The sequence below is a fragment of the Sciurus vulgaris genome (assembly GCF_902686455.1).
Source record: "Sciurus vulgaris genome assembly, chromosome: 5".
NCBI classification, from domain to species: Eukaryota; Metazoa; Chordata; class Mammalia; order Rodentia; family Sciuridae; genus Sciurus; species Sciurus vulgaris.
In genome coordinates, this window is record NC_136465.1 from 52302435 (window position 1) to 52322956 (window position 20522).

Sequence of the window (20522 nt, forward strand, 5' to 3'; positions counted from 1 at the left end):
GGATTCAAGAAGGGGAGGCATTGAGAGACTCCGACTAAAATAGAACAACAGGGTGAGTCTCCCCCACCTGGTGAAGTGCTGCCCGGATGGCAGGCCCGGATTCAGGTGGCTTATTAGAGTAGGGCAGAGCAGCTAGAATCTTCCCCAGGCAGCTCTGCGCACTCTGGTGGTGGGCTCCTCCCACAGGGCCAGATTCTCCAGCATCTTGGAGCAGCCCCCCAGTGAGAGCCTTTCTGCACAGAACCAAGCTTCAAGTCCCTGAACCAGGGCGGCAAGTTCCTGCCCGCAGGTTGCTTCAGGGACCAGGACAGGGCAGCCAGGGACTTCCCCAAGCAGCCGGCAGCCCGGCCCCCTCCGGCGGGAAGCACTTTTCCAGGCTAGCTTCTCGGAGCAGACCGCCCAGTGAGAGCCTTTCTACACAGAGCCAGCCACAAGTCCCCAAGACAGCGGTGACCTCCGGCCCGCAAGCAGCCTCTGGGACCAGGGCAAGGCAGCCAGAGACCTCTCCAGGCGGACCTGCCCCCCTGCATCCCCGGCCGCAGGCTTTTTCCATGGGGCGATCCAAATTGGCGGACTAGAGGGTGACTGCATCTCCAGTTGCTCCAGAACCCAGGATTCAAGAAGGGGAGGCATTGAGAGACTCAGACTAAAATAGAGCCACGGGGTGAGTCTCCCCCACCCGGTGAAGCACTGCCCGGGCAGCAGGCCCAGACTCAGGTCCCTTATTAAAGTAGGGTAGGGCAGCTAGAGTCTACCCCAGGCAGCTCTGCGCACTCCGGCAGTGGGCTCCTCCCACAGGGCCAGATTCTCCAGCTTTTCAGAGCAGGCCCCCCAGTGAGAGCCTTTCCACAAAGAGCCAGCTCCAAGTCCTGGAACCAGTAGCGGGCTAGTGGCAGCTTTCCTTGGAAGCACTGCATTATCAAGTTACTCCAAGACTTCAGGCTACTGAAAGCTGGGAGGTGATATACTGGAAATCTACAGGGACACTATAAGCCAATAGAAGAATTTTGCAATATCACAAAGTCCCACTGACATCTGACCAATATGAGAAAACAAGGGAAGAAAATGTCCCAATCAAACCTAGATACTATATCAATAAAACCCAATGACACACAGCAGAAGAAATGTCAGAAAGGGAGTTCAGAATGTACATAATTAAAACAATCAGGGAAGCAAACGAAGAGATGAAAGAGCAAATACAGGCATTAAATGATCACACCAATCAACAGTTAAAGGAGCAAATATGGGAAGCGAGAGAACATTTCATAAAGAGTTAGAGATACTGAAAAAAAAAAAAAAAAAAAAAAAAACCAGAAATCCTTGAAATGAAGAAAACAATAAACCAAGTTAAAAACTCCATAGAAAGCATAACCAACAGGATACAATACCTGGAAGACAGAACCTCAGATATTGAAGACAAAATATTTAATCTTGAAAACAAAGTTGAACAAACAGAAAAGATGGTAAGAAATCATGAACAGAATCTACAAGAATTATGGGATATCATGAAAAGGCCAAATTTAAGAATTATTGGGATTGAGGAAGGCTTAGAGAAACAAACCAAAGGAATGAACAATCTATTCAATGAAATAATATCAGAAAATTTCCCAAATCTCAAGAATGAAATGGAAAACCAAGTACAAGAGGCTTATAGGACTCCAAATATACAAAATTACAATAGACCCACACCAAGGCACATTATTATGAAAATACCTAACATACAAAATAAAGACAGAATTTTAAAGGCTGTGAGAGAAAGAATCCAATTACATTCAGGGGGAAACCAATAAGAATATCAGCAGACTTTTCAATCCAGACCCTAAAAGCTAGAAGGGCCTGGAACAACATTTACCAAGCCCTGAAAGAAAATGGATGCCAACCAAGAATCTTATACCCAGCAAAACTTACTTTCATATTTGACGATGAAATAAGATCCTTCCATGATAAACAAAAGCTAAAGGAATTTACAAAAAGAAAGCCAGCATTGCAAAACATTCTCAGCAAAATATTCCATGAGGAAGAGATGAAAAACAACGATGCAAATCAGCAACGGGAGGAACTAGCCTAAAGGAATAGCGAAATAAAGGAGAAACCAAATCATGTCAAAAACCAAAAATGAGTCAAATTACTGGGAATACAAATCATATCACAATAATAACCCTGAATGCTAATGGCCTGAACTCATCAATCAAATGACATAGACTGGCAGAATGGATTAAAAAGAAAAATTCAACAATATGCTGCCTGCAAGAGACTCATCTCATAGAAAGAGATAGCCATAGACTAAAGGTGAAAGGATGGGAAAAAACATACCATGCACACGGACACAGCAAAAAAGCTGGAGTATCCATCTTCATTTCAGATACTGTGGACTTCAAGCCAAAACTAGTCAGAAGGGATAAAGAAGAACATTACATACTGCTTAAGGGAAGCATAAATCAGCAAGACATAACAATCATAAATATCTATGCCCCGAACAGTGGCTCATCCATGTACGTCAAACAAATCCTTCTCCATTCCAGAAATCAAATAGACCACAACACAATATTAGGCGACTTTAACACACCTCTCTCACCGCTGGATAGATCTTCCAAACAAAAATTGAATGAAGAAACCATAGATCTCAATAACACAATCAACAATTTAGACTTAACCGACTTATATAGAATATACCATCCAACAAAGAACGAATACACTTTCTTCTCAGCAGCACATGGATCCTTCTCTAAAATAGACCATGTCTTATGCCACAAAGCTACTGTTATCAAATACAAGAAGATAGAGATACTACCTTGTACTCTATCAGATCATAATGGATTGAAATTAGAAATAAATGACAGAATAAAAAGCAGAAACTTCTCCAATACCTGGAGATTACATAATACACTATTATATGATGAATGGATAACAGAAGACATCAGGAGGGAAATAAAAAAATTCTTAGAAGTAAACGAGAACAAAGACACATCATATCAAAATCTCTGGGACACTATGAAAGCAGTACTTAGAGGAAGATTTATTTCATGGGGCGCATTCAACAAAAGAAGTAGAAATCAACAAATGAACAACTTAACACTACAGCTCAAAGCCCTAGGAAAAGAAGAGCAGACCAACACCAAAAGTAGTAGAAGACAGGAAATAGTTAAAATCAGAGCTGAAATCAACGAAATTAAAACAAAAGAAACAATCGGAAAAATTAACAAAATAAAGAGTTGGTTCTTTGAAAAAATAAACAAAATTGATAAACCCTTAGCCACACTAACAAAGAAAGAGAGGGAGAAAACTCAAATTCCTCAAATTCAGAATGAACAAGCAAATATCACAACAGACACGAATGAAATACAAAACATAATTAGAAGCTATTTTGAAAATCTATACTCCAACAAAACAGAAAACCTCGAAGACATCAACAAGTTTCTAGAGACATATGAATTACCTAAACTGAACCAGGAGGACATACACAACTTAAATAAATCAATTTCAAGCAATGAAATAGAAGAGGTCATCAAAAGCCTACCAACAAAGAAAAGTCCGGGACCAGATGGGTTCTCAGCCGAGTTCTACAAAACCTTTAAAGAAGAGCTCATTCCAATACTCCTTAAAGTATTCCATGAAATAGAAGAGGAGGGAACCCTCCCAAACTCATTCTATGAAGCCAATATCACCCTGATACCTAAACCAGACAGAGACACATCGAGGAAAGAAAATTTCAGACCAATATCCTTAATGAATATTGATGCAAAAATTCTCAACAAAATCTTAGCAAATCACATACAAAAATATATTAAAACTATAATGCACCACCATCAAGTGGGTTTTATCCCAGGGATGCAAGGTTGGTTCAACATCTGGAAATCAATAAATGTCATTCACCATATCAACAGACTAAAAGTTAAGAATCACCACATGATTATTTCAATAGATGCAGAAAAAGCATTCAATAAAATACAGCATCCCTTCATGCTCAAAATACTAGAGAAAATTGGGGTAGTGGGAACATTCCTTAACATTGTAAAGGCCAGCTATGCTAAGCCCATGGCCAATATTATTCTAAATGGTGAAAAACTGAAAGCATTCCCCCTAAAAACTGGAACAAGGCAGGGATGCCCTCTTTCACCACTTCTATTCAATATCATTCTGGAAACTCTAGCCAGAGCAATTAGACAAACCAAAGAAATTAAAGGGATCCGAATTGGAAAAGAAGAACTCAAACTATCCCTGTTCACTGATGACGTGATTATATATTTAGAGGAACCTGGAAATTCCACCAGAAAACTCTTAGAACTCATAAGTGAATTCAGTAAAGTAGCAGGTTACAAGATCAATGCTCATAAATCCAACACATTTTTATACATAAGTGATGAATCTTCAGAAAGAGAAATTAGGAAAACTACCCCATTCACAATAGCATCAAATAAAATAAAATACTTGGGAATCAATCTCACAAAAGAGGTGAAAGACCTCTACAATGAGAACTACAGAACACTAAAGAAAGAAATTAAAGAAAACCTTAGAAGATGGAAATATCTCCCATGTTCTTGGATAGGCAGAATTAATATTGTCAAAATGGCCATAGTACCAAAAGTACTATACAGATTCAATGCAATTGCAATTAAAATCCCAATGATATACCTTACAGAAATAGAACAAGCAATTATGAAATTCATCTGGAAGAATAAGAAACCCAGAATAGCTAAAGCAATCCTCAGTAGAAAGAGCAAAGCAGGGGGTATCGCAATACCAGATCTTCAACTCTATTACAAAGCAATAGTAACAAAAATGGCATGGTATTGGTACCAAAATAGACAGGTAGATCAATGGTACAGAATAGAGGACAGGGACACAAACCCAAATAAATACAGTTTTCTCATACTAGACAAAGGGGCCAAAAATATGCAATGGAAAAAGATAGCCTCTTCAACAAATGGTGCTGGGAAAACTGGAAAACCTTATGCAACAGAATGAAATTAAATCCCTATCTCTCACCTGCACAAAACTCAACTCAAAATGGATCAAGGACCTTGGAATCAGACCAGAGACCCTGCATCTTATAGAAGAAAAAGTAGGTCCAAACCTTCAACTTGTTGGCTTAGGATCAGACTTCCTTAGCAGGACTTCCATAGCACAAGAAATAAAAGCTAGAATCAATAACTGGGATAGATTCAAACTGAAAAGCTTTCTCTCAGCAAAGGAAACTATCAGTAATGTGAAGAGAGAGCCTACAGAGTGGTAGAATATCTTTGCCACTCATACTTCAGATAGAGCACTAATTTATAGAATCTATAAAGAACTCAAAAAACTCTACACCAAGAATACAAATAACCCAATCAACAAATGGGCTAAGGAAATGAACAGACACTTCACAGAAGAAGATGTACAAGCAATCAACAGATATATGAAAAAATGTTCAACATCTCTAGTAATAAGAGAAATGCAAATCAAAACTACCCTAAGATTTCATCTCACCCCAATTAGAATGGTGATTATCAAGAACACAAGCAACAATAGGTGTTGGCGAGGATATAGGGAAAAAGGTACACTCATACATTGCTGGTGGGGTTGCAAATTAGTGAAGCCACTCTGGAAAGCAGTATGGAGATTCCTCAGAAAACTTAGAATGGAACCACCATTTGACCCAGCTATCCCACTCCTTGGCCTATACCCAAAGGACTTAAAATCAGCATACTACAGAGATACAGCCACATCAATGTTCATAGCTGCTCAATTCACCATAGCCAGATTGTGGAACCAACCTAGATGCCCTTCAGTTGATGAATGGATAAAGAGACTGTGGCATATATATACAATGGAATATTACTCAGCCATGAAGAATGATAAAATTATGGCATTTGCAGGCAAATGGATGAAATTGGAGGATATCATGCTAAGTGAGATAAGCCAATATCAAAAAATAAAGGATGAATGATCTCGCTGATAAGTGGATGAGGATATATAAGAGGGGGTATGAGGGGTTAGCGTTAGGGTTAGGGTTAGGTTTAGGGTTAGGGATAAGGAGGGTGGTAAGAATGGAGAAAGGAAGGACTATATAGAGGCAAAAGAGGGGTGGAGGGGTGGGGGGGAAGGGAAAAAATAACTGAATGAATCAAACAATATTGCCCTATGTAAATTTATGATTTTTAATTAAAATAAATAAATGAAAAAAAAGAAAGTCGTTTCCTATTTCTAATTTCCTAAGATTTTTTTTTTTTAAATCAAATGGGTGTTAATTTTGATCAAATACCTTTTTAGCTTTTTGGCCTCTAGTGGAATGACCAAGAGTCCCAGGGTTATTTTGAAAAACTCACTTTGACGGTAGGTCATGCTGGCACATCTCTAAAATTCCGGGTACTGGGAGGCTGACGCAGGAGAATGGAAAATGTTCAACGCTTGCCTGTCAATTTAGTGAAAATTTGTTTCAAAAAAAGAAGAAAGGGAAAATACACTCTGATTTGTGCCTCTTGTAAGGAAAGTCTTTGTTTATCAATTCAATTTCTTTAGCCTTTCATGATTAAGGCATTCTATTTCTTCTTAAGTCATTTTTGGTAATCAACAATTTTTATGGAAATTTATCCAATTCATCTACATTTCAAATCTATTAGTATTGAATTTATAATATAATTTTATTTTTTTTAACTCTTCTGAGATTTCATCTCTCTTTTTGTTTTCAGTATTTTTTTTACTTGTGTCTCTTCTCTTTTTTGATTTTTTTGATTGGTCTAGCCTTGGGTTTATTCTATAGTTTATAGAGCCTTCTTCTCCCCCCAGTATTATTGGCATTCTTTATGATTTCTATTTCATTTAATTTTAACTTTTAATTGTATTTTTTTTTCCATTTTATTTGATTTCTGATATGATGTCTTGAGTTGAGTATTTCATTTTCTATCTTTAAAATATTTTTTGCTCCCAGGTGTGGTGGTGCATGCCTATAATCCCAGCGACTTGAGAGGTTGAGGCAGGAGGATCTCAAATTCAAAGCCAGCCTCAGCAACTTAGCCAGACCCTAAGCAACTCAGCAAGACCCTGTCTATAAATAAAATATTTTAAAAAGGTCTGGGGATCAGGTTCAGTGGTCAAGTGCTCCCTGGATTTAATCCCCAATACCAAAACCAAAAAAACGAAGAACAACAAACCAATAAAAAAAAAACAAAAACAACAACAACAACAACAATAAAAAACTGTTTTTTTTTGCTGACTTTAAAATATAATCTCAACTTTAATATTCATATAGTTCATTAGTTTCCATATATACCACTTTATTGTTATTCAGTTCTAATGTTTTAATACTTTCATTTTGACTTCATTTTTTGTCCATTTTTTAAAAAGGTCACTAAAGAATTTCCAAATATGCAATTTAAAGAAACTATTTGCTTTCTAGTTTGATTGCATTAAGATCAGAGAACATGGCTTGTATGGTATTAAATTTTTGAAAACACTTGGAACTTGCTTTAAAACCTAAGATATATTCAAATTTTATAAACATTATATGCATAATCCAAAAATTATATTTATCATTTTTAGAAAGAGAAGTCTCATATATATATGTGTATGTGTGTCACATAGTTGAATTTACTATTTAAGATTCCTAATTAATTTTGTGGTGCTGGGTATGGAACCTAGGGTCTTGCACTCTGCCACTGAGCTCAATCCTCAGCCTTTCATGCACAATTTTAAATTTTGTAGTAGCTATTTAAAAGAAAGAAAAACAGTAGGGAAAGCAATTTTAATAGCATTTTTCCTTTGCTTATATCCAAAATATATTCAGCATAAAAATTATTGAAATATTTTGCATTTGTTTTTCATACTTTTTTCAAAATCCAGGGTGTATTTTCTACTTTATCATACCTCCATTCAGACCAACCACTTTTTGAAGCACTCAGTAAGCTACGTAGAGCTAGTAGCTAACATGTTGGGTAGCTCAGGCCTACAGTTTCATTTTTACCTATGTTAAAACAAAAACAACCTATAATTAATGATTACAATTAATAATTACTAAATATGTTGTATATATTTAAATTCATTAACAAACCTATCCTTTTTCATGCTCATTATTGTTTTTTTAAATCTCTTGTCTTCCTCCTGGATTTGCTTTGCTTTTTTGCTGAAATATATCATTTGCAGTTCTTTTAGTTAGGCATAAATCTTTGTAGGTCTGAAATGTTCTATTTTGTCCTCATTATTGAATAATGGTTGAGCTGGTTAGAATCCTATGTTGACAATCATTTTCCCTTTGGGTTTTAAAGTTGTTACTCCATTGCCTCTTGCCTTCAGGCGGTAGGCCTGGCTTCTGTCCCTGTCTTTAGTAGAAGGCTCCTGTTAATGCTCTTTACTTTAAGAACTGCCTTCGAGAGTCATCTGGCTGCCTCTGGATAGAAGGTGAGCTGGCCCAGAGCTTCAGTTTTACTCATTGTTTTGTATTTCTCTTCAGTTTCTGATCTATGGAGATGCTTATTTTATTTTTGAGCTAACTATCATTTCTAGTATGCTATTTTGCAATTTTCTATCATTAACAACATATGTCAAAGCATGAACCGATACCACCGTCCTGTCCAGAAATCAACAATTTTGTTAAAGTGGAATCTCAAACATTTTATTTACTGTTTTGTTGCAGCTGTATTATCTTTTAAAAATATATAACTTTTATGCATTCGTGGCATGTAGAAAATATAATAATTTTTGTACACATATTTGTAATTACATGCCTTCCTTTCTAATTAGCTCTGTTCATTGCTAAAACTTATTTTGTAGGTATAAGGCAAAATAAATTGAAAATATTTTAATTTTCTCTGTTCAGATGTGGTTTGTATGACTTTCTTTTTCTATTTTACTGTGTGGGCTACAACTTTACAATTAGTTAGCAGTAGTGACAACTACTATTCAAATTTTGTCCTTGACTTTAAAAGTTTTTCTAAGGTTTAATAATCAATTATAATAGTGGAATTCTATCCAAAAATAAATATTCTTGATTAGGTTGAGGGAGTATACTTTTATTTCCAGTGTACAGTCTTTATAGCAAATGAGAAATTACTGCTAAATTCTTTTAAATGCTTTTCTGTTTCCCTCAAGATATTCATATGTTTTGATTTACTATTGTGTTAATGTATATTGATTTAATAAAATTGAATCATCCTTCATTCTTGGAATAAACCTTATATGGTCATGGAATATTATTTTTTTAATATACTGCTAGATTCCATTGCTAATGTTTTAGTTAGAATTTTAGATTAAAATAACAAGTGATATTAACTTGCAGTTTTCCTTTTTGTGATTTCTTAGGTTTTCATTTGAGGGTAATGCAGACTTTGTAAAATTAACTGGGAAGCTTTCCATCTTTTCATATGCTCTGAGAAAGTTTAAATAGCATGAAAATTATCTGTTCTTGAAAGTTTGAAAGAATTCATCTGTGAAACCAAAAGGTCATTGTTTCTAATTGTTATGTTTTACATTAAGCATCTTCTGCTTCAAAAGTGATTTTAATATTTGCAATTAGTTGTTTAACCAGACTTGCAGCAGTTACTTATATTTAACCCTTCGACTGGTATAATTGCTTACTGTCTTCATTTTATACTGCCATTCCTCCATCCTTGAACTTTCATTTAAATAATACTTTACAACTCTTAAAAGAAGACTATATAGATTCAGACCCCTTACTCATGTCATATATTTTCTTTATACACAAACAACAATCTTCCTGGAAATAATTCTTGAGTCACAACTTCTTACAACCATGTAAGCAGGCTGGGGTGGTGGCTCAGTGGTAGAGTGTTTGCCTAGCATGTATGAGGCACTGGGTTCAATTCTTATCACCACATATAAATAAATAAAATAAAGTCCATTGACAACTAAAAAAGTATTAAAAACAAAACAAAACCACACACACACACACACAAACACACACACATACATATACACACAAAGCAACATGAAGCCCTTTCATGTTTAGTACTGCAGCATAGACTTCTAATGCAGTCTAATGTTTATTCTTTCTCAGTTCATCTGTTTTTTTTTTTTTTTTTTAAATACTGTTCCTAGATTTTTAGAGGATTTTTTTCTGTATTTGATAATTTGAAAAATCTAGGATATGTTTAGACTTGGGTTTCTGCTTATTGATTTTTGCCTTGAATGTGATTTACTCTTTCAATGTGCATTCCCACATCTTTCTTTCTTTCTTTTCTCTTTTTAAAGTTTTTCACTTACATATGTCTTACATATACAGTCATGTCCCACATAACAATGTTTCAGGCAACGATGTGACACACAATGGAGGTTGGATGAAATTATATTGCTTGGTGACGTGGTAGCCTCCTAGTGAAAGTATACTCTGTGATGTTAACACAATGATGAAATTGTCCAACAACACATTTCTCAGAATGTAACCCCATTGTTAAGTGAAGCATGACTGAATAAAAAGCTGTTCGGTTCCAGTTTTCATTTTTCATGAAAATTAATTCTAATCCTTAGTCTTAATTTTTCATTTGTATTAAAAATATTTGATGGTTTATTCTTCAACAAACTTTAGTTTAGGTTCAAATATGTAACTTGTAATATCGCTCATAAATTTATGCTCTTAGATTTTTCCCTTTGTATTCTGGCTTGATTTGCTGATATGCTTTTAGTTTCTTTATAATTCTTTCTTATATCCTCCATATTTTTCCCCTTGTTTTGCTATCCTTTTCAGTTTTTAATTTTTTAAAAGAATACTTGTCTTTGTTTTTGCATTCTTTAGAGAATACCAAAAAGTTTTATGAATTAATTTCCTGAACATTGCATTAAATAATTTTTAAAAGTATGTTCTGTTCTTAAATCTTTGGATTAAGTTTCCTTCTCTTTCATTTTGCTGTATTTTCTCACATACCCCATCTTGGTTTGTTTATCTTTACTCTGGAATCTCTATGAGTAAGAACTGTGTGGATTCAGAGCTTACGAAAAGATTTTGAGAATTGCTTCTAGCAAATCCTAGAACCTCTTCAAGTCCATCCACTGTTGATGTGCTCAGTTATTAACCTGTGATAGTCATCTTTTGTTTCCCCTTCTTAGTATTCCTTTCCAGACCACTTCTTTTAAACTGCACAGCCCTTTTCTTGGAGCTGATTCCTCTGTACTGCATCCATATGGTCACCTGCATGCCATGGGACTTACCTCCAGGACACTTTTAGATACCCGACAAAGACTAGGCCATTTGCTCTTTCATAGGAATTGTGAAATTAGAAAAACGAGGAGCTATTTCCTTCTGGTTAAAGCTGTAACATAGAATTTAGGGAGCTGTTGGCACCTATGTTTTATATCATATGGATTGGAGAAGTAGAGAAAGTTAAAACAGAGAAAGAAGAGACGAGAAAAGCAAACAGGAAGAAATGGCAACGAGGGACTTTTAAGTATGGAATTTGGGAAAGTAAAAGAACCCTGGGATGTTGGATACCATCAGGAACTCGTGTGTGTGTGTGTGTGTGTGTGTGTGTGTGTGTGTGTGTGTGTGTGTGTGTGCGCGCATGCGCACATGCATGCATGCGTGAGCACACACCTGTGTGTAACCTCCAGTCAAATATGTAGATGATCTTTGTCTCCTTGGAGAATTGGCCAAATTCAAGACAGAGCAGAAAAGTATAAGATAAGTCTCAAATCTAATTATATTGGAAGTATGATAGTGCTCAAAGAATTAAGAGAACATGTAGAAAGGACACAGGCATCAGCCTGAAGTGGCTACCACAGCCAAATTTTGGACAATATGAACATTAGACATGAGTATTGAGATACAACCTATTGAATAAAATAGAAATTCTGAGTTCATATTGGCATAATAAGTAAATAAGTAAATAATAAAAAGTGAAAAATAGAAAGATGGAGGAGAAAGGAAAGTTTCTCCAATTAGCAGAATATTTGCTAATAGTATCATCATTTGGTAAACATCATAAAGGTAGTTTTATATTTATTCACTTGTATTTTGTACTACTGGGACTCAAGTCCAGAACTTTGTTCATGCTAGGCAAGCATTCTACCATTGAGTACATCCGCATTTCAAGGTAGTTTATATTTAGAGGAATTGCCAATGGATCCCAAGACTGGTGGGTGGAAATTTGATAATGAAGACAGGATATTGGTATAAAATAAGAATATCTTCCTGTAAAATAGAAGTCAAATACAAAGGGGAAATGGTGATTTTTTTTTTTTTTTATAGTGGACAAAAGTAGCAGGTAACAATATGACCAGGCCATCAAGGTTAACATACCCAGCATTGGAACAAGTCGACATAGTTTTTCTGCTTATATACTATACCCAAAAAAGATCAGTGTTGTTTAGGCAATAATGTCTCAGAATTGTGGAGGAATTGCCCCTTTATCTTTTAACATTTCTGTTGAAAAGTCTAATGCCAATATTATTTTGGCCCCTTATATGAAATCCACATTTTCTCTACAAAATTTTAACCTCAGTGTTCTGAAATGTCACAATGATGTGTCTTAAGACGATCTACTTTAAATTACTTTTCTGAGTACTATGTGAGATCTTTCAACATGAAAACTCGGTGATCTTTTTTTTTTCTCTCTCCACACTTTTTATTGGTGCTATATAGTTGTGCATTATGATGGGATTTGTTGTTACATATTTGTATACGCACATAATATAACAATATAATTTGGCCAAATCACTCCTCAGCACTTCCCTCTCTCCCTCCCCTCTTCCCACCCTCTAATTCCTTTCCTCTACCGATCTTTTGGTTTTCTCACCTGCCACCTTTCTTTTCTTTTTTTCTCTCTAGCTTCCACATATGAGAGAAAACATATAACCCTTGATCTTCTGAAGAACACTCAGTGTTCTTGAATTATTTTATCGAAGATTGATTTTCCTTGTTTTTTTTTTTTTTCTGTTCTATCAGATTTTGAAACTCCAAGATGAATCCTTCAGTTTTCTTCTTTGATCTTTTATGTCCCTTATTTCTTTTTAAAAGACAGCTTTAACCTTATAGAGTATTAAGATTTATGGAAAAAAGATGACAAGAGCACAGAGTTCCCACGTAAACTCCATACCTAGTTTTCTTCTGTTATTTACATCTTACATAGGTATGGTACATGTACTATGATTAATCAATATTGATACATTATTATTAACTAAAGTTCATAGTTCCTTCAGATTTCCTTAATTTTTACTTTGTGTCTTTTTTCTGTTGGAGGATCTTTTCCAGGATACCATATTGCACCAACATGTCATGTATCAGATTTCTCTTGGCTGTGACAGTTTCTCATTCTTCTCTTATTTTTATGAGCTTGACAGTTCTCCCAGTTGAAATGTGTCTTCTGTTGTTGTAATGATTACATTGGCGTTTCATGTGCTTGGGAGGAAGACCACAGAGGTAAAGCACCCTGCTTAGCACCTGGTAGTGGGGGTCCATACCATCTATTAGCATGATTAGTCACCTGGCTGAGGTAGTGATGATGAGGTTTCCCACCCTAAAGCTACTCTGTTTTTCCTCCTTTTTATTGTTTTACTCTTTAAAGGAAGTTACATGTAGCCCACATTTAAGGAGTAAGGATTATTCTTTACCTTCTTGAGAGCAGATCATCTAAATTTGGAATTCTTTTGCACAGATCTTTTGATCTTTTTGATCTACTTTCTGGGAAGAGTCCCCAAATTTCTATTTCAATTCTTATATTGACTCTTTCATTCCCAGTGACATATTTTAAATTTCCAAGATCTGCTTTTTGTCCCTTGAATGTTGCTCTTTAGCATTACCTGTACTTATTTCATGGATGAAATATTTTCTCTTGTTTCTTTTGAACTTTTCTTCCTGTCAGCTTTGCCAAATTGCTATTATCTGTTTGTTCTGGCTCCCCTCTCTTATAATGTAGATCTTTCTCTACCATCTCCTCATACTTGAGAGTGCATCATGCAAAGGCCATTGAGTGAGAGGGCAGAGTGTGTCTGCAGTGGGTTTCACTCTGAGGTGTCCTGGCTGTGCTGCTTCATTGGGGAGCTCCAAAGTCAGCACACCTTGTCTCTTGCTCTGAATGGATTCCTTGAAGAAGGCTTTTCTAATATTCTTTCTGAAGAGTTGTATGTCTGTTTGTCAGTGATCTGGATGTCAAGAGGAAGGAAGGGGGGCACAGATTTTGATATTCAGAATCTAAGTTTTTACTTTAAACCTTGTTTTTAATGGCAATTTTGTGAAGAATGTCATTGGTATTTTGATGAGATTGCACTGAGTCTGTATATTGCTTTTGGTACTATGGCCATTTTGACAATATTAATTCTGCCTGTATAAGAACATGAATGTCTTTCCATCTTCTAAGGTCTTCTTCACTTTCTTTCTTCAGTGTTCTATAATTTTCATTGTAGAGCTCTTTCTACAATTTTCATTGTAACCTCCTTGGTTAGATTAATTCCCAATTATTTTATTATTTTTGAGATAAATAGGCTTCTTCCTTGATCGAATCACTGTTAAGAGTATAGGAAAGCTATTGATTTATAGGTGTTGATCTTGTATCCTGCTACTTTGCTAAATTTATTTGTAAGCTCTAGAAGTCTTCCAATGGGGTTTTTTTTTGGATTGTCTTTATCAGGAAACAGATGGTTTGACTTTTTCTTTTCCTATTTGTATCCTTTTGATTTCCTTTTCTTGCCTGATTCCTCTAGCTAATGTTTTGAGGACTATATTGAATAGGAGTGGTAAGAGAGAACAGCCTTGTCTTACTCTTGAATTTAGTAGAAATGCTTTCAGTTTTTCTCCATTTAGTATGATGCTGGCTTTGGGTTTGTCATAAATGGCCTTTATGTTATTGAGGTTTCTTTTCTTTTTCTTTTTCTTTTTTTTTTTTATTGAGGTTTCTTTAATCCCTAGCTTCTCAAGCATTTTTAACATGAATGGACATTGGACTTTATCAAAGACCCAAGGCCCTATTTTGAAAGAAAGTAAATACATAAATTAAAGCAGAGGTTACAGTTTTCTGAACCTGGATTATATTATAAGAACCATCTTGCTACTTGTACATGGATCTCATTCTTTTTTTGGAGGTATGGTTATCTGCAGAGAGTATCTTTTAAATTCTCTTTATATAAGTAAAGGGATTTCTGATCAATCCCATCAAAGCAACAAGGAACAATCTTAAATAATATAATCCTACAATTTAGCAATTTCCTACTGGGTGGTTTTGTTCTTCTGAAATGTGATTATTTTCTATACTACTGTCTGGTTTTTAGGTAGACTAGACCAATTGTCTGGTTTTTAGGAATAGTTGGAAAAAAGCAAACCCCTGCAAATTTTTCTAGCTGGGCCTCTCCTGTTTTGCCTCATGGCTATAAGAAGTTATTTATGGGGATTATACTTCCCAAGATGCAGCAGAACAAGCTCTTACTTCCAACTCATTCCCAGGTCCCCAGGCTGTTAACTTCCTGGTCCTTGAGGCCCTTTGAATAGATTCAGGAAGTTTAGGAAGGAAGGTTAGGGTGGGTAGGAGAGGATCTTTCCAAAAATCAATAAGCCAAACAAGAAACAATAAGTAACTGCTCTTGGAAGTTAGAGAAATGACTTTTATTTCCTGGATATTAGTGAATCAGGAAGAAGTTGATGTAAGTTGTCTAAAGTTTTCACCATTTTCCAGGAGGTTTTTATTTTATAAAGCAAAAATCTAGGATAGGGTGGTCAGTTCTTCTCAAAACTATGAACCATATGTGTGTAAGAAATGATTTTTAGTCAAAATTTACTTAAACATTTCGACAGCTAATTTATTTCATTTAGAAAGAATTATCTCACTATATGTGAACTTCATGGAAAAAAATATTGAAAATTAAGTAACTCACTTCACACAGATCCAACTCACCTTCTGCTTCTCTCATCCACTCAATATTCTCTCTATTGAAAACTCTTTTAATACTTTCATTTGAGACAGGAACTTATATATAGTGCTAAAAGAATTTCAATAAATGTTAACTCAAAAGTCAAGAAGAAATACAGCAGGTGTACTTTTTGAATCAATAAACAATGTTATTAATAATAAAAGACATTTTCAGTTTGTAAATTTACATTTCTTTGGGCAGGAAGTCAAAATTCTGGATCATCATTCTAACATCTGACACAGAAACTGATTTAGAAGAAAGTTTTCTGCCTTCTGCTCCTTTGCATCTGAAGTTAGTGGCAGTTCCACCAGATTGTGACAGGAACCTTCAGTGAACTTTAGGTGGTATTTCTCAGGACTCAACCTGTGGAGGGACATGGGACACTGACCTTGATCTCTGCTGCTCCCGCTCAGTGACTGGACCAAGAAAAGACTCTTCCAGACACTGGAGGGCTCTGTAACCCCTTGCTAAGTGTTAAGCAACCTCCCTGATCTGGGCTCTTGGCTCAGGTGAATTACAGAGGCTACATAAAGGCCTCCCACTTTTCTTCAGGTTGTCAATTCAAACATTTGAACTATAGTATTTTTTCCATGAAAAGCATTTATCAGTAAGACTCTTAAAAAAAAGGTAACCAAATAGCTTTATACCTATGATTAATTGATTAGTCGTCTGCCCAATTAACTAAGGCAAACTTCAGATTTGCATGATTGCTGCCTTTGCAGAATCCAATGGCACTTAAAAAAAAAAAAAAAAAAAACATTCAATGGCTTATTTCAGCTCGACCTAAATATCCTTACAGTGCAAACGTTATTTTTGGCTCTGGATGTATGCTGGGCTATCTCCCCCACGCTTTCTCCCAGGGCCTGTAGACAGCCAGCTCTAGGAAGTCTATTCAGGCCCTTCCTATTTGCATGTCTATCAGGGGTCTTTCACAGCCCGAAGGCCCCAAGGAGTGCTCTGCACAGGCAGCATTGTTCCTCAGAACCTCTCATCAGACCTTCCAGCTTCCTTCTGGCTGCTGCTTCCCAGTAGTTGAATTACCTGTTAGTTTCTATGGAATTTTAATGCCTTTGCTTTCTGCTCCTAACATTTTTACCTTGTGCCTACTTGCTGACATGGCACTTTGTGAGGAAACGCTCCGATTTCCCTTTCAGTGAAGTCATCTGAAGCTGCCTCAAATGTCATATCTATACCATTTGATGTCCCTCGTTTCTCCCTTCTACTCTATCCAAAATGAACTGAGGACTGGATCACCACGTGGATGAGAGGATGAAAAATATTTGCCTCTCTCCCTCTCTCAATTTATAGTTTTTATTTTTCTCAAAAGTTAAAGGTGCATGAATGTAAAGTGATTGCGTTGTTAAGATTTTTGAAAACAACATTTTAGATTAGGTCATGATCACCAGGGTCAGGGGAATGAATTAACAATTCTTCAGTGATAAGGGTGTAGCTCAATGTAGAGCACTTACTTAGCATAGACAAGGCCTGGGTCTGATCTCCAGCACTGCAAAACAAAAACAAAAAAATATCTACTTCAGATGTTTCCTACACACTTTGACTGGGTCTGATGAGGCCATTCACCGAAGAGTTGGGACAGGACGTGTCTGAGTAGATGTTTGTTCTGATTTGTGTGATTATGCATGTGATGCATGTTTATTCCAAATATATGTTTAAATACATCTACATTCAAGATTACTTATGTACATTGAAATCTAAATAATAATATCTTTCATTTGATTCTTTAAAATCTGTACTTGGGGTCTGCACTGGGCCAACTCACCTGTAAATCCAGAAAGTGCTGTTATATGCACAAATTTATAAAATTTGACCCTTACATAAGACCTGTGAGTAAAGCAAGCTTCTATTTTTAATTTCCATGTTATGAATTAATTATTATCTTTAATAACTTCTTATCATTAATAACTTGCCTAAAGACATTTTAACAACTTGGAAGCGGACCCAGGATAAGAACCCAGGTTTTGTGACTCCTGGCTTTTATACCCCGCTGCCCTTTTCTTTTGGTAACAACCTCCCTCAAAAGCTGCTATTATTTTATATGATCATATATTACTTTTATTGAGTTATAATGTTAGTAATAAGAAGCAGATGATTAATTATAAAGCAGGTTTGAATATTCATTTAACTTTAGGTAATTCTGACAAGGACTTTTTGCTTGGCCAACTTTATTCAGGCTCCTGGGCCTTCTTTTTGGCCTATCTGTGCATTTTCTTGTAAAATACGGTTTTAGCGAAAGAGTTATGCCAAGTCAATTTAACCAGATGCCCCATCCTTAATATCTGATTGAGCTCCTTGTCCCTCAGTGTCCCCTCATCATCCTGCCTTGTCTTCAGCAAGCATTCTGTCAGGTCAGTGTTATGGTTTAGATTAGTACTGTAAAGGCCCATGGGTTAAAGGCTTGGTTGTGGATCTATGGTACTACTGAGAGTTGGTAGAGCCTTTAAGCAGTGGGACTTAGTGGCAGAAAGTTAACTCACTGGGAACATGTTCTTGGGGAGGAGGTATTGGGACCTATTCCTTCTGCTCTTTTTTTTTTTTTTGCTTCCCAATCACCATAAAATGAGTGGCTTCCTCTACCACATGCTTCTGCCATGATGTGTTGCCTCAACACAGGCCCAAAAGCAATGGAATCAAGTGACCATGAACTGAACTTCCAAAACTGTAAGCCAAAATAAAACTTTACTCTTTATAAATTTATTATCTCAGGCATTTCATTACAGAGATGGAAAGCTGACTGACAAAGTTGGTTTAGCCAGAACCCCTGATGTTTTTTATTAGTAATTTACCATCCACTGACCACCCCTGCACCACTGCTTCTTGGTCATAAATTTCCATTTGCCCATGCTGCTTTCAAAGTTGAACTCAATTTCTTCCACCTATTGCAAGAACCCATTGTAGTGATTCCTATAGCTACTGAGATGGTACTGAAGTCCTCTTTATCATGTTTAACAAGTGTCACTGGATAACTTTTTCTTTAATAGTTATGGTGCCATGAGTTGGATTGGATCAGATTCATTGTGAGACCTGAGGCCTTTGATTTTTGTTGAGTCTACCCTCTGAAGTGATGTTAGATTCCCAGGCTTACTTTGAAAGATACCTCCTGGGCTGAAAAGTCTTATTCCGAACTCTCTTTTTCTGAGTGGGAATTATTCCCTGACTCCCTGGGCTGGAAGTTTCTTCTTCCTGTGTATAGGAAAGCTGTTTTTTCTTTTTCTTTTTCCTTTTTCTTTCTTTTTTGGTACTAGGGATTGAACCTAGTGGTGCTTAACCACTGAGCAAGATCCCTAGCCCTTTTAGTTAATTTATTTTGAGACAGGGTCTTGGTAAATTACCTAGGGCCTTGCTAAGTTACTGAGGCTGACTTTGAACTTGTAATCCTCCTGCCTCAGCCTCCTGAGCTGCTGGAATTACAGGAGTGTGCCACTGTACTTGGCAAGCTTTTCATTTTTGTATGCTATTTTGTATCCTGCTACTTTCAGTGATTTTGTTTATTAGCTCTTGTAGTCTTATTGTGGATTTTTTTTGGATCTTCTAAGTATAGAATCATATCTGCAAATAGTGATAATTTGATGAAGTCCTTTTTTCACAAGGTATCCATAACATTCTTATTTTCCCAAGTCTGCCAGGATATGACGTTTTTTACTTACCTGTCAGGCTGAGAATGCTCAGGCCAGTTTTTCCAAGGAGGGAATTTTGTTTTGCTTCATAATGTCAGTCTGATTTCTTTAAAGTTGTCTGGTCCTAACTGAAAATATGAAATTCCAATTAGATCCTTAGTAACATAACTAGTGTTTTTTTAAATTGTGAACTGTTGCAAGAACAATTCTTATTAAACTTATGCAAATAACTAAAAATAAGAAGACTTATGATTAGTTTTCAAATCTGGAGGAATCAGGCAGAGAAAGAAAGGAAATGTTTCAATTTTTGGTCACATGGGTATACCTTACCAAATTGCCTCTTATAGATAGCTTAAAGAACAAACAAACAAACAAACAAAAAAACTATCTTTCTTCTGGAAAACCAAACACTCAAAGAATCAACATTTCAAAAGAAGTCATTAAAATGTTTTCCTCATTAGTTCCTTCAATCTCATGTAATTAATTCTGGTTCTGCTTGCTCTCGGGATAGTAGTTACATGAACCCATCAATTTCTTTAGCATTCTGGAAATTCTTACCCAATCCAGTGTTGTGATCTTAAAGTTATCAGTGACATGTATATGTCAGCGTCCTTTTCATGAATCTCCCTGAAGACACAAATTGAGGAGTATAGTTGTTTATAAAAGAAAAAAAAGGAGAACCCTTTTACAAAAGTATCAGAATACAGCAACAAACTGTGAACAACAAAATAATGGTTGTGGTTAAAGGTCTGTGTGAATTCAGCATGATGAACTCACAAAGTAATTTTGTTATTTCTGTGTCATTTTATATTTAACATAACCAGAGTTATGACTGAAAATATAATTGGGTTTCTAAGTAGCTTGTAATTTTTGTAACACTTTTATCAATAACATACCCGTAAGTATCACCTAAAGTTTAGCATTACTTTTTCTTTGACAATATTTCCTATATCATTCAACATACCATGTGAGCCTAAGACGTTTACTATTTCTCTTTTATCAGGTGAGAAACAACTCTTGTGAAAATTTCCAGGAGCCCAACTGGAAAATCCCAGAGTTAATCCA